We start from the raw sequence: 15,158 nt of genomic DNA, 5'->3' as shown, positions 1-15,158 counted from the left end.
GGGTGGATGAATAGGACCCCGTGGTGTTGCCTCTGGATGAACAGGACCCCAATCGATCAAGCCGGTTGGGGCTGGATGAACAGGACCCCATGGAGGGCTGGATGAACAGGACCACCCCGTGGAGGGCTGGATGAACAATAGAAGGTGGAGGGCAGGATGAACAGTAGCCCGTGGAGGGGTGGTTGAACAGGAGCCCGTGGAGAGGGCTGGTTGAACAGTAGCCGGTGGAGTAGCGCACGGTGGAGGCTGGATGAACAGTCGTAGGTGGAGGCTGGAGGAGGTCGACGGTGGATGAACAGTAGCTCGTGGAGGCTGGAGGGGGTCGACGATGGAGATGAACAATATCCGTGGAGTTCCGTTTTGCGGTACGCCACACCCCTCCCGATGAACAGGACCCCCGTTTCGACCGTAGCGCTCCAACACAAGTCCGTTTCCTCCATTTTGCGGTACCCCACACCCCTCTCGATGAACAGGACCCCCGTTTTGACCGTAGGAGATCCGTTTTGTCTGTTTTGCGATACGCCACACCCCTCCTAATGAACAGGACCCCTTTTTCGACCGTAGGAGGTCCATTTCCTCCGTTTTGAGGTACGCCAGACCCCTCCAGATGAACAGGATCCCGTTTCGAACATGACCGGTCGAACACAAGGCCGTTTCCTCCGTTCTGCAGTATGCCAGGCCTCGTTTCCATCGCCTGTTCCGTCCAAGCCCTCCCGATGAACACGACACATTCCATTGCCTCCCAATGAACACGACGCATTCCGTTGCCTCCCCATGAACACGACGCATTCCGTTGCCTCCCCATGAACACGACGACGATGTTGTTTCTCTGTTTCGACCCAGCCATGTACACAAGCCCTGGCCGTACGTATGCGCGAGTAGGCGTTCGAGACCCCGCCCATATGTACACATACGTGGCCGTATTTTCTTTCTTGCACCCTGGCCGCTGCATGTACGTGTACATGCTACATGCGCGCCTCTACTACGACACGTGCGTGCCTCTACTACGACACGTGCGCGCCTCTACATTGACCAGTATGTACGTACACGTTCGCGACCAGAATGACAACGCTACATACGCTTTGACCAGGTGGGTCCCGACTGTCAGACACTTCCTTGCCTGCGAAGATGTAGCTGGTGGGTCCCAGCAGTCAGGGGGTGAATCATTTTTTTGCCCGGACGCACTTCCTTGCGTGCGAAGATGTAGCTGGTGGGTCCCAGCAGTCAGGGGGAAATGTTTTTTTTGCGAAATACAGTGGCCCGTCCGGTGGGTCCCAGCTGTCAGGTGGAGGAATCATTATTTTCCATGTAATAAGGAGGCACTTCCTTGCTGCGGCCGTGGACCCAGCTGTCAGCCTCTCCACGTACAGTCCACGTCCAATGGAAGTCGTTCCTTGACCACGTTGACCATGCCGCGCTGAGAGCACCAGGGCGGTGGACGACGGCGAGGCCTAGGAAGGGGACGACACGGAGGCAAGGAAGACTCGGCAGTTGTTTCCCACGCAGAGGGGAGTACGACTGTACGAGGGTTTACTGGTTCATCTTCCGTTGCCGGAGAATAACAGCAGGTGTGGGTGAGTAGAGGGATGACTAGGCAGGGGATGGGAGTACGGTCGGGTGGTGAGGCTTGCGCGGCAGCACAGCCAGCCGTGAGGAGGAGGGAGCAGGCAGTCCTGCCGGTGCTTGTTTGAGTGGCTGGAGCAGGAAGAGCAGAGATTGAAGAAGCACAACGGCCGTTGGATGGATATCCAACAGTCAGTGCTTGTGCGTCAACCTTTTTTTAGGAAAGCCTCAAATCTGTGGAAAACATCATACAACCCATCTGCCATTATTTCTAATAATTTACAGTCCATTTGCTAATTCTTAAGGTTTTTTTGGAGCCCATATTCTTTTTGTTAGCATTACTGCCCATATTGTGGCAACGGTTAAAAAATTATACAAAATTTTGCATATTTCAGTGCGGTCCGAACTATTTTTAATCCCGAAATTTCGACTCACATTCAAACTGATTTTAAAAATAAATGTATATCAATATAAAATCCAACAAATTCTCCACGCATAAAAATTAATGTAATTTAAAATCTTGAAATGAAAAAAAGATATTTGAAACTAATTGCTGATTTGATGTGTTTTAAAAATGTACAACCCATTTCTCATTACTGATGGGCCATTTTCTCGGCCAACCGAATGAATGCTCTCCCCGTCTTGAAAGATTTGCAGCCCAACAGGCCTGACAAAGCGACTTACTTGGAAAATCACAAAAAAACTGGGCTGTGGCCGTGGACCCAGCTATCAGCCTCTCCACGTACAATACTCTTCCGTTGGAAGTCGTTCCTTGACCACGTTGACCACGTCGCGCGGAGAGCACCACGGCGGTGGACGACAGCGAGGCCTAGGAAGGGGACGACGCGGCAGTGGAAGCCTGCGCGGAGAGGACTACGAGGGTTCACTGGTTCGGCTGCGGTGTGAGGCTACTGTCGCCGCAGGGCCTGGCCAGCGGTGGGAATAGTAGGCGGCGGTGAGGCCTCTGCGGTAGCACAGCCGGTCATGGGAGGCAGGAGCATGCGGCACGACCGACGCTGCTGTGGGCGGCTGGAGCAAGAAGACCAGAGGTTGAAGAAGCACTATGGCCGTTGGATGGACATCGTACGGTCACTGGAGCTAGAATCGTTCATATTGACTAAGTTGACAAGGCCCTTCATCCCCATCAACTTAGTAGGCCCACAAGTCAGCCTCCCAGCAAGGTGGGTCCCAGCTAGCCGGGGGAGTATTCATTTTTTTGTGCGTAATAAGGAGGCACTTCTGGTGGGTCCGAGCTGACAGTGGGGGGAGCGTTTTTTCGCAAAATACGGTGGCCCGTCCGGTGGGTCCCAGCAGTCAGGGGGAAACGATTTTTTTTGCAAAATACTGGTGGCCCGTCCGATGGGTCCCCACTGTCAGGTGGAGGAATAATTATTTTCCGCGTAATAAGGAGGCACTTCCTTGCGGCTGCCGTGGACCCAGCTGTCAGCCTCTCCATGTACAGTACTATTTCGATGGAAGTCGGTCGTTGACCACATTGACCATGCCGCACCGAGAGCACCACGGCGGTGGACGACAGCGAGGCCTAGGATGGGGACGACGCGGAGCCGTGCAAGACGCGACAGTGGATGACTACGCGGAGAGGAGTACGAGCGTTCACTGGTTCGGCTGCGGTGTAAGGCTGTCGTCGCCGCAGAATAACAGGGGATGTGGGTGAGTGGAGGGATGGCCTGGCCAGTGGTGGGATTAGTATGGGGGCGGTGAGGCCTCCGCGGTAGCACAGCCGGCCACGGGAGGCAGGAGCAGGCGGCACGACTGGCGCTGCTTTGGGCGGCTGGAGCAAGAAGACCAGAGGTTGAAGAAGCACTATGGCCGTTGGATGGACATCATACGGTCACTGGAGTATTGACTAAGTTGACAAAGCTCTCCGTTCCTGTCAACTTAGTAGGCCCACAAGTCAGCACAACAATATGGTGGGTCCCAGCTAGCAGGGGGGTATTCATTTTTTTGGGCGTAATAAGGAGGCACTTCCTTGCGTGCTAAGATATAGCTGGTGGGTCCGACCTGTCAGCTGGGGGGGTACGTTTTTTTCGTGAAATACAGAGGCCCTTCCTGTGGGTCCTAGCTGTCAGGTGGAGGAATCATTATTTTGCGCGTAATAAGGAGGCATTTCCTTGCGTGCGGCCGTGGACCCAGCTGTCAGCCTCTCCATGTACAGTCCACTTCCGATGGATGTCGTTCATTGACCACATTGACCAGGCCGCGCCGAGAGCACCAGGGCGGTGGACAATGGCGAGGCCTAGGAAGGGAATGACACGGAGCCAGGGAATACTCGACAGTTGTTTCCCACGCGGAGGAGTACAAGGGTTTACTGGTTCGTCTGCCGTCGCCGGAGAATAACAACATGTGTGGGTGAGTAGAGGGATGGCTAGGCCAGCGATGGGAGTACGGTGGGGCCGTGAGGCCTACGCGGCAGCATAGCCGGCCGCGGGAGGAGGGAGCAGGCAGTCCTGCCGGCGCTTGTTTGAGCGGCTTGAGCATGAAGAGCAGAGATTGAAAAAGCACGATAGTCGTTGGATGGACATCCAACAGTCACCGCTCTCGTGTGTTGACTAAGTTGACAGGGTGTTGCGTGTGCGTCAACCTTTTTTTATGAAAGCATACACGTCAACCTGTAGTAGGCGCACAAGTCAGCCTCAAATCTGTGGAAAACAGCATACAACCCATCTGCCATTATTTCTAATAATGTACAACCCATTTGCTAATTCTTAAGAAATTTTTTGGAGCCCATCTTCTTTTTGTTAGCATCACACCCCATATCGTGGCCACGGTTAAAAGGTATATGAAACTTTGCATATTTTGGTGCAGTCAACTGTTTTTAATCCAGAAATATCGATTCACATTCAAACTATTTTGAAAAATAATTTATATAAATATAAAATCCAAATAATTGTCCATGCATAAAAATCAATGGAATTTAAGATCTTGTAATGAAAAAAAATGAAACTAATTCCTGGTTTGATGTGTTTTAAAAATGTACAACCCATTTCTGGGCAAACCGAATGAAACTCTCCTCGTCTTGAAAGATTTGCAGCCTAGCAGGGCCGATAAAGCAAGTAGGCCTTGTTTGGGTATTTCTTAAAAAAAATAGAACTGGGCTAGCCATTTTCAGCAAGAAAAAATACAACTGGGCTCATGATGTGGTAAACATAAATAAAACCCTGGCTAGACGGGCCACAGCCCCCACACAGCCCCGTTGTTACCCTGATCCTTCGCTAAAACTAGTATAAATAACAACTGCTTGTTCCTCAAAAAAAACTGCGCGACTTGCTGGGTCCCTGGTGTCAGCCGTTCGTAGTGTAATTCTCTCGTTTATTGACTACGTTGACAATGGCGTGAGCCCCAGATGTCGAACCATTAGGAGGAACCATATTTTTGGGCTTGTACTATAGAGGCCCTTGCTTGCGTACTGCCATGACGCTGGTGGGTCCCTACTGTCATCCTCTCCATGTATAGTCATCTCCTTGTTCCTCTCGGTTGTTGACGGCGTTGACAACACAAGAGGGCGGCGCACCGCGCACGGCGAGCGAACCAAGGCCGCAAGGCGGAGGACAACAGCGAGGCCTCGGAAGGAACGAACAGGAGCCGTTGAAGATGCACCGGTCCAGTCATAGGCAGAGGGGAGTACGAGGGTTGACTGGTTCGGGCGCGAGTGCGTGTTGGGGCTGACGTCGTTGGAGAATAACAGGACGTGTGGGGGAATAGAGGGAGGGACTGGCCAACGTTGGAGGGTACGTACGGTAGGGCAGCAGAGGCGCACCCAGCCATGGGAGGCGGGAGCAGGCGGAGCCGACGGGGTGGTTTGGTTTGGGCGATTGGAGGAAGAAGAAGACAAGAGATAGAAGATACACGAAAAATGTTGGATGTCAATCCAACGGCCGGTAGGCAGAATCGTTTGTTGACTGGCTAGTAAGTCGACACCACCTAGGATAGGCTATTTCCTCGCGGGTCCCAAATGTCAGAATCCAAATCCGTCACGGTCATGCAGCCTTTCCTATGAAAATTTACATCCCATTTGATGTGCTAGTTCGAAATAAGTTTGTGGGTGCTGGTGGGGGCTAATCACTTGGCTTCTGTAATGCACAGTGAGCTCAAGCAGACGGCGAGAGTGATGTTATTTCCCTTGGTTTGGATTTGTTACAATATTTCACTCTAAATTAAACGAATGGCAAGCCATTTGCCTTGTTTCAAAGAAAATATGACAGCCACAGCCGAGTTGAAAAGGGCAGGAACATCTAACTCCAGCTTACAAACTGTACAAAAGCACGAGGGTTAATTGTTCATCAGGTTTACAAAAAAAAACCAGATTGAAAAGGGCAACAACATCTAACTCCAGCACTATTTTCGGCAGTCACAGTCAAATGGATCGGTCAGGTCCATAGAATGAACATCCTGGGTCGTAAAATTTACTGGATTATGACCACAATATGTTGTAAATAGAAGCCCGACATGTTCAGCATCTCTTTTGCCCACCCGAAACTCCGTTTTTTGCTCTTCGACATACCCATCCGTCAAAACCATGCTGCTGATAAACTTAAGCCTGATGGACAATAGTAACCTCGCATTCAGCAGGAAGAATGTGACAAATCTTGTGTTTGCACGGTTGGCTACATATCGTTCTAGCGTTATTGTCTTCAATCGAATCTCATGAGAAGTGAGAAAATCCCGATGCTTACGAATCCACCGATTGGTTATAACTTTCTTACCCCGTCCTGTTACCTAAATAGACATGAAGATTGAAAACAGTTAAGGTCTAAAAGAAGAGTGTCGAAAGAGCAATAGCTGAACGGTTAATTCTAGTACACTATATGTGGGCTTCCAATGTGCGTGAAATTATCACCTTTATATACAACTTCTTCAGACATGGAAAGCATTGTAGCAAGCCAATAATCTTGTTCAGATCAAAACTATTCATTTGGATATATAAGATCTTGACAGAATCCAGCACCATTGATAGGCCATCCATGGAGAAACTCTTCATTGAGCATAGAACATAATATTAGTACAAAATGTGTACTCTAAGATGATATATAAATTATGCTCAGAAATTTAAAATGCAGCTTGTGGTTACAAGTGTAGATGATAATATAAAGTACCTGAAGAACTATGGAGCCAAACACCATATTGAAATGAGCACAGAGATCATGTATTACACCCAAGGTCTCCAGTTTAGGCGCAGAGTGGACGATTATTTGCAACGGTGAATAACTAGAATCAAGGATCAACCTTTGAAGTGAAGGGGCATCTTGGATGATGAGCTGCCTTCCATCAAAAGAAATTTCAATTCTTACAAGGTTAGGCGACTTTATTTGGAGACAACTGATTCTAACTGTGAAAACAAGCACCAAGCACTCCAGCGCAGGGCAACTGGAGTGGATGATGCTGTGCAATGAGGCCTCCGATATACGAACCCGCACAAGTGAAAGTTTCTTGAGAAATGGGAGTCGAAGGTTTAGTACCAGATTGTCTGGTAGGTAGCACTGTGCAAAGGTGGCGGTGTGGAGAGAGGACGAAAACCCCGAGATGAACATCGGTGCTGAGGGCACAAGTTCATGGCGTTCGGTATGTGGTATGTGATTTCTAGGGGAATAGTAGAACTCAAGCAGCTGTAGTTCTGTGAATTCAGGGGATTCCAGCCAGGCTTCCATCGTGCAGGGCATGGTATGCTTGCTCAGGTAGCATGATGGGATGCAGAGGCTTTGAACAGAGCCCTGGTGGGAGGAGATGATGGCTCTGGGGATTTCAAAATCATTGAAGAGAGATAGCTGACGACAGTCGAGATTAAGGGGAACGACGCACCATAGAGGGCGCCACTGAATTGAGAGGACTTGGGTGCGGCAGCAATCCTTGGTGGGGAGAAGCGAGATGATCTCCCCAAGGATGGCGTCCGGGAGATCACTGATGCGGTCCACCCGAGATTCTACGGGTTCCTGGGATCCGGTGGGGGCGGGGTCGCCGCTTCTCCCCGCGCTGCCGGGTGTGGGATCTACAACAGGCGTCGCCGCTGGCGGGAGCCTCATCTTCTTGGCGCTGGGGTCAGCCGACTCCATTTTCCTCGAGGGCGTCGCGTCGCGCTCACGGATTTGAGCAGAGTAACGAATGACGAGCCTAGTTGTAGTGCGAGCGAAGAAGAAGGGGAGCTGGGGGTTTTCTGTAGGAGTGAGGAAGAAGGGGAGTTGGGGTTTTCTGTAAGAGTGAGGTGAGGAATTTGGGGGTACGAGTGGAGCGAGCTGACGTGAGGTGGGTGGGAGCGAGGAGGAAGAAGAGCACCCAGGTTTTTGAATTGATTTTACTATTTACTAGTGTGGATGGGCTGTTTGGTCTTGGGACCCGAGAAACAATTACTACTAGTACAGTGGAGACACTCTACAGCTACCCAGAAAAACAATTACTACTAGTACAATGGAGACACTCTACCGCTTCTGGCTCCTCCTAGGTCATTGAAACGTCTCCCTCTACTGAATGCCGTTATACTTCTGTTCACCGACATGCGGGCCATGCAGCGCGCGGGCCCAAATGCCATCCACCAAATTAGAAGGCAGTATGCAGGCGGAGAGTCACCCCGGTCGTAGCGCGGCAGTAACGAGCCGTCGTATCACAAAACCCCACCTCCCCGCAGTCTAAGTTTAACGGACGAAGAAACCATCATTTCACTCTTCACTGAATCCCCTTCTCCCTCACCGTATTCAAGAAAGGCAACACTTGCATATGCCACTGTTCTTCTGTCCGAACGAAGGGAAGGTAAGCAGATCTGTGATGTTGGTATATTTTCGTTCAGAGGAAAAAAAAAGAACTTTTGCAAAGCATTAACCGATCCTCACTCTCTTTTTTGTTTCATTGTCATTGCGATTGTGTTTTCCTTTTAGTGGATTCCTAGTATTCGTCAGTTTCATGATGGACCAAGCAGAACCAGGCAAAGATCTGCTGATATTGGAGCAGAAGCGGGAGGCTGATCCCCACGAGATAGAGAGCTCCAAGAAGATGGAGGCAACCATCGAGGAGACCCCAGATACTGAGATGGTCAATGCCCCGTTTGAGGTTACAGCCCCCGTGGCACTACAGGAGCAGTTTTCCCCCTTCAAGGATGTGTCCCCCCCATTGAGCTGCCCAAGGTGATTTCCTTCTTTGCCAGTCTCGATTGTGGTTTTTCATCTAAGTATGTGGTGATTTTTTTAGAAAAGGTAGTATCTGGTGATTAATAATGCAAAATTTTATTAGCTTCGATGTCATGGTATACGTAGTGGTTTAAATAACTTGTGTTTCTTATACTGAAAAGTAATTCAGAATTTGTTTCTGTTTCAATTAGAGCCCTGATGTAGACAAGGATTATGTGGTTGTACATGTCACTCGCTATGAGGCGGACAACCTGAATATACGCACTGGGAAAACAGAGTTCTTAGGCTGTTAGATCCTGGAAGCCATTTGCGGTTATACCAATGAAGAGTTGTATTCTAGCCTCACTGTTGTTAGGCGTGTTGTCCAGGGTGTACTGAAGCACAAGAAGTTCAAAGCTACTCCTTCGTTTGTGAGGAATACTGTTCTTGTCAAGCTTACGCAGGAAGATGACGTGGCATGCCTCCACAAACAAGTTTATCAGTGGCATGGCCACAGGGTTGTCTTCATGAAGGTTCACATGATTGAGCTGCTGCGGGACGTCCTCGATGATGTTCATGGCAAGGTCCGTCTTGTGTCCAGCCCAAATTAGATCGAGGCATGAAATAGTTGCCCCAGCAAGTGTTTAATAGTAGTTTGGATTGTGTCTAATTATCCGAACCTTGCCTGTTATCGACCTCTCTGGGGCTAGTACTCTGTTTGAATCCATCTATGGGAACTGCTGCTACTTTTGTGTGCCCGTGAATTATGTGAGAACCATCGTAATTGTTGCCGAAACAGATGCGTCCTCACTAGTTTTTTCATGAATATGGCATGGTAAGACATAAGTTGTCACGGTTTATCATACGAGCAGTGTGTGTTTTGATGAAATAGAGCACTCGTTCGAGAACCGTGCGCCGACGTATACATAAGTACTTGTAAACACTGTTGGTGCCACCCCACTTGTAAGCAGTTGTGCAAAACACGGCACATTGGCTCAGATGCTTCAACACTAGGCTATCGACCAGCTAACAATCAACAATCTGCTGTCTTACATATTAGCAACTATGTATCTTGTTAGAGTGGTTCATGCAGTTAATTGAGGCCACAATGTAATAAATTCCAAACGTTCACACGCTAGTCCAGCGCTCATGTGGAACACTCACATTAAACTCGTCTTCATAAAAAACTTGAAAAACATAAGTTAAGCAATTTTATACATCTCAATGATTCATAGAACATAACAAACATATACTAGTTCACAACAAAAGACAAAGTTGTGAGAAGGTTTACAAATCAGGAAAAAACAAGCAAGGCTTCTCTCTAAGCAAAGGGCCTCCCAGCAGGCTTAAATTTCCTGGAGTTCACTCTGGTTTTTTCTTGTTGCCACCATTCAGGGTTAGGTTATCTCGTTCCAGAATAACCAATTATAATTGTGGTCTCAGCTGGAATGCTGAACTGAACCATGCAGTGTACTGACCAGCTGAAATGCTTGTGCATTCCACTAAATTTAAGCACCACTATTTGCAGAAATAAGCAGACCACAATGCCTCTTGTCCGCGCACCTGTCCAAAAAACCGCGTGCAGTCGTGCTAGCTCGTCCTTGTTCCATGGATGAACTGGTAGAAAGTGCATTCCGGACTAGGATGCAGTTGTTTTCGCTCGTCCCTGCACTGCAATCAGGAAGTAAAACGTACGAATAAGCTTCTTTTAGATTGCGTTGGTCATTCTACCTTAGTTACTACCAATGTAGGGATACCTTGAAGACGGGAGGTTAGACGACGGCAGCGAGGGATAGCCATCTCATTTTGCGCAGTTGTACTAAAACTGAGGTGTGTGCTTTTGATTGCGCGGATAGAAACGATACGCAGACAGACATCTCGAAACGATATGGAGACAGACATCCCTGTTTGCGCAAATAAGAAATACGGTTATTTAAACAGTGACAGATATTACTACTTTCCCCCGTTTCCTCTTAGAACCAAGTCCTAGATTCATGCTACAACTTTCCCACTTTCTTCCCTGTTTGAACCAATGCTTTGAGTCAACTGTATGAAATAGCTTTACTTCTAAACTACTACTACTACTATAATGCGGCAGTTTTGAAATTGGATTTACCACTCCATCTTCGGTTCTCCCGCCCAAACAAGCATTGGCTCAAAATCCACCGTTCATTTCCCCTCTCATGCATATCACTGCCGTCCATCAAACAAAGGATGACATGATCTGACGGCTAAGAGCTGCCGGATTCGCTCTCGCTCCTTGTGCACATGGCCGACTCTGCTCTCCAAGTAAACAAATAAAGAAGTCCCCGTTGAATCTGGATTGCACCTACTGAAGTTGAGAAATGTCTAGAAACTTCTGCCACCTCCTCACATGCAAGTATGAGAAGTTGGCAAGTAGCTAGCACATTTTGGTTCCCCGTTGTCTCCTGGGAAATAAACACTCTACTACTAGCTTATTTTTTTAGATTACTGTAAAAATGGATTTTTTAGATGCCGCTATACTGCAAAGTTTACACTGTTCACATAACATAACATTGCATGGCTGATGCTAGCTAAAGTTTTATTCTGCTTCATCGAGAAATGTAATATTTTTATTATTCGCAAAAAAAGTGTAATATTTTATTTCAGTCATACATAAGCTATACCTTAAGCTAATACAGGACATGAGTGTCTGTCAGACCTAAATGACGTATTTAGTTGCACAAAATAGTCCATAAACATGCATGTAAATCATCAAACAACTCGGGAACTATACATCAGTGGAACCCAGGAAACAACATATAATAAAACTACAACTTTTATCTTGTAATCAAATTCTTACTTGGAACTCAGTTTGATTTGTGCAAGTGATTTGCTTCTTATTTCAGAATAGTCCTTAGATCATGCAAACAAACCCACTATGATATCTGCTCAAGATACGAGTACCCATTTCTCTCTCTAAAAAGAAGGTACATGAGTATCTATCAAACAGAACATACGTGCAAAGCACGTGCCTTAGTAGAAGTCTAGGTGGCTTTGGAACAACGGAGGGAAGTAGAAAAGGATCCACACGAAGGGAGCTGGGGCAGTAGAGCAAGGCAGGTTTCGAAGGAATATATACCTGAGGGTCGTCGGCATGTCGCAAAGACGGCGTCGGGAGGCTGCATCTTGGCCACAATACCGCAGGGAGGAAGAATGGGTCGGAGGCCCTCCCGAGCCGGCGCTCTCTCGGAGAGAACGACACGGCCGCCGATCGGCACGCGCAGGCAGCCGTTGGTCTCCTCCCTCGCCGCCAACAACAGCGTGAACGATGCACCTACACCCCTGCCCCGGTCGAGGTTGTCCGGCCGGATTTGTGACCAGCCGTGAGCTGAGAGAGAGTGTGGCCACCTATGTGTTGCTTAGATCTGGAGAGCATGAGAGAGTGAACAAGAGGAACCCTAGTAAATCAAGCGCTAAGGCTCCTTCTTTTATATATAGTGGAGTGATTTTGTTGTACCAGTTTCAAAAATGCGCTCCTACGTGTACCCGCGAGTGGGTGTGAGAGAACTAGTGCGTGCGTGCACCGCTTCTCTTCGTGAGAGTACAATATACTATGCCCAAAGAACGTTTGCCGCAAGAGTAATAGTACAAGTGTGTGACGTGTGAGCTAAAATAAAATGTGCGTGCCATCTTTTGTTTTTTAGAAGATCTGAGGGTAGGGTATGAAGAGCACATATGTGCGTGACGTCTACCTGCATATAGACGGTGGGTGCGACATGCGAGTCTACAAGAGGACTCAGGAGAGTCGTGACACGTGAGGGTGTGTGTGCGTGAGAGAGAGGGGGGCACGTATCAATGCAATGCATGTGTCCGTAAATCATTATCCGACAAACGTTCGCCACAAGCCCTTTCCTGATGAACGCCGTAAGGACCGTTAGATCGGCATCCGACAGTGTCAGTTTTGCCATGTCATTTAACAAAACAACCACTCCTCCTACACACAAATCTTCCACGTGAGTGTTAGCAACTGCCATATGCTCCCTCCGTTCCGGAATGCAGTGCATATAGCTTTATTGAAAATTCGAACCTCGCAAACTTTTACCGAGTTTTCTTGTACCAAATTGCACATGTAGAATACCATGTATATATCATTTCATTCATCTTAGAGAGGTAACTATAAAGTTGGGTGAGGAGTCTACAAAGAAAGACCATCGTATCACCCGCAGCAATTTCAAGCATCCTTTAGTGTCGAGGAATATCATAGGAACTCTATATGATATGATTTTTATAGTATTTTTTCCTTTAGAGCCAATTGGTTCATAGGAATAGATTCATATACTCCACATTTCAAAGGAAATAAACATGATATCATTTCTATAGCTTTAGAGCCACTTGGTTCATATGAATGGATTCCTATACTCCCTTAATTTCAAAAGAAAATAAACATTAGCGTGTATTCAATAGAAAAGTTCCTATGATATCAACCAAATTACATCACTTTTCTAATCCCTCTCCATAGGAATTGAGAAACATGTCATCTCTAGATTCAATCGAAAAGTTCCTATGATGTGAACCAAATGACATCTCTTTTCCAATCCCTAGTCATACGAATTGAGATGCTCCATGTCATCTCTTTCCCTACAACTTCCATGTATACATCTTCTATTCCTAAATAGATAGTACAACCCACAAGTAGCTTTTTTCCAAAACATGCAACTATGGCACAAGAACTATATAGTGTGCCAATAACTTTGAAAGATGGTCGCTGGATGAAGCTAACCCGACAGTGCAGAGATAGGCAAATTCGAGCACTACTGGCCGTTGGATATCATCAACATTCCACCAGATCTGCCACATGTACAATTTAGAAGACTCCATGGTTGAACTTAAGCATAATGCACAAACCTCAAAACACAAGCACTTCTCCTTTGTTCTAGAATCTTCTGTATCATAATTGATTATTTTTTCTAAATGAATTTCCATTATTTGTTTTTTACTTTATGATTTACTCCCTCCAAAATAGATGACCCAACTTTGCACTAACTTTGTACAAAGTTAGTGCAAAGTTGGGTCATCTATTTTGGAACGGAGGGAGTACAATGCACAACCCCATGAATCTTAACATTTTTATAAAACTTATTGATTTTGAATGAGATGAACTATAAGAACTAAATGAACATCTACATCATGCATATATGACTCAAAGCTTTACATGCTATAGTGCGTATTTATTCATAATTTGGTTTCGAAATCTCATGTGTTCAATACATGTGTACCTTACTACTCCCTCCGTTCCCAAATATTTGTCTTTCTAGACATTTTAAATGACTACCACATACTGATGTATGTAGACATATTTTAGAGTGTAGATTCACTCATTTTGCTCCGTATGTAGTCACTTGTTGAAATTGCTAGAAAGGCAAGTATTTGGGAACGGAGGGAGTACTTTTGAGTAGAGTAGCAAATTTCACGCGGCCCCGGGTATATCAAAATGCAGGGCCCATGCATCATTGCCTTTCGGTCGAACCTACGTCCACAATTTTTTGTACGTACTATATCTCCACTGGGCCCCAAACCCAAAATGCTGCCTCATTCCCGTAAAACCAAGCGGCCCACACATATTTAAGGCGTTGGCTTGAACCCGTTTACTACGACATGGCCCCGCACGCCGTAGTACTCCTACAAACTATAACATCCCAAAATTCTAAATTTTGGAATGTTATAATAAATAGATAGATTTGCTTGTTTGTTTGATTGTTGTGTGATTGATTGACTGAATGTGAGTGAAATTCGAACTTTTTGGAAGTTAAATGAGAGGGAATAAAAGGACTTTCCCAAAGTTTCATTTTTCATTTATGATCTTCGTGAATTCAAATTCTTTTCAAATACAAAACCCTAGAGAGAAGATGACATGACTTCTTCCATTAAAATAAATGAAAAGGGTGTTTGAAAATATTTGAATTCCATTTGGAAAACATTTCCAATTCAAAAACATCATGCAACTCAATGATTTTCATGAGAGAAGATAAAATGACTTCTTCAAAACATATGAAATATGAGTTGGGAGTTTCGAAGAATCAAATTCAAAGTCCTTTTGAAATTATTTTTCAATTTGGAGTTATTTGACTTTTATTCAAATTATTTTTCTCCAAAAAAATAAAATATATTGAAAATAGGGTAACATGATTCCCTACATCAGAAAATTGGAGAGAAATAAATTTGAATTAATTTTGGTATTTTTAAAATGTTTTTCGGGATTTTACTAGAGCAGAAGCACTCTTTGCTTTATTTAAATTTGTCTGTATTTCATTTGACTCTAGAAAAATGTTCATGCTGTAGAAAATCTTTTTCTGAAAATTTTGATATATTATATGCCTATATAATATTTTACTTTATTTTCTTTTTCTTTATTTTCTCTCTGTTATAAAAAAAATAAAAATATATGCTTTATAAAAAAAAGCTCTCCCCGCCGCCGAACTGGGCCGGCCCAACAGGCCGCGGCCCAGCCCAGCCGCGCTC

Source organism: Triticum aestivum, chromosome 7A (assembly GCF_018294505.1).
Source record: "Triticum aestivum cultivar Chinese Spring chromosome 7A, IWGSC CS RefSeq v2.1, whole genome shotgun sequence".
NCBI lineage: Eukaryota > Viridiplantae > Streptophyta > Magnoliopsida > Poales > Poaceae > Triticum > Triticum aestivum.
This window is presented reverse-complemented; position numbering follows the sequence as displayed.